The sequence below is a fragment of the Poecilia latipinna genome, unplaced genomic scaffold, assembly GCF_001443285.1.
Source record: "Poecilia latipinna isolate Pla-1442-1.1 unplaced genomic scaffold, P_latipinna-1.0 Scaffold976, whole genome shotgun sequence".
Lineage (NCBI taxonomy): Eukaryota > Metazoa > Chordata > Actinopteri > Cyprinodontiformes > Poeciliidae > Poecilia > Poecilia latipinna.
In genome coordinates this window covers 76,006-76,830 of record NW_015113592.1, presented here as the reverse complement: position 1 = coordinate 76,830, position 825 = coordinate 76,006, and positions in this window count along the sequence as shown.

Below are 825 nucleotides of genomic sequence, written 5' to 3'. Positions count from 1 at the left end.
CTTGAGGATGGAGTTGAGCGGGAAAATCTTGATTCTAATCCTGAAGTTAAATCAGTGCAACCTTTAAAATGCTCAAGAAAGTCAACTGCAAGGGCTGCATCAATTCTACCACCTCAGGTTTGCTCTGAGGTTCCTGCAGTAAACTTGGCTGAAGCCTTAACGAGTTCGTTAAGTTTAAGTCGCCTCCCTGTTCCTGTACCTGCCATATTCTCAGGTGACCCTTTGAAATTTGTGGACTTTAAGATATCATTTACAACTTTAATTGATTCAAAATCCATCTCTGTTGGGGAAAAAATGTTGTATCTGAAAAGTTATCTCTCTGGAGAAGCCCGAAAGGCTGTAGAAGGTTTCTTTTACAGAAGCTCTGAGGATGCATATGAAGGTGCTTGGTCAGTTCTTCAGGAAAGGTATGGAAACCCATTTGTAATTCAGAAAGCGTTTAGGGATAAACTTAAGTCTTGGCCAAAGATTGCACCAAATGATCCCTTGTCTCTCAGAAATTTCGCAGACTTTCTGAAAAGTTGTGAAGAGGCCATTCCTCAAGTAAAAGGACTGTCCATCTTAAATGACTGTGAAGAAAATCATAAGATGTTGAAGAAGTTACCAGACTGGGTTGTACGTAAATGGAGTAGAGTTGTTGTTGAAGTACTTGATGCATGTGGGGAATATCCATCTTTTGAATGTTTTTCTAGATTCATACAAAAGGAAGCACGTATAGCATGTAATCCTATTGCTTCTCCATTTTTGTTAAAGTCTGGAACTTCTTCAAATGATCCTTCCAGAAAAGCAAAGGCTCTTAGTACTAGTATGGTAACTTCTTCAACA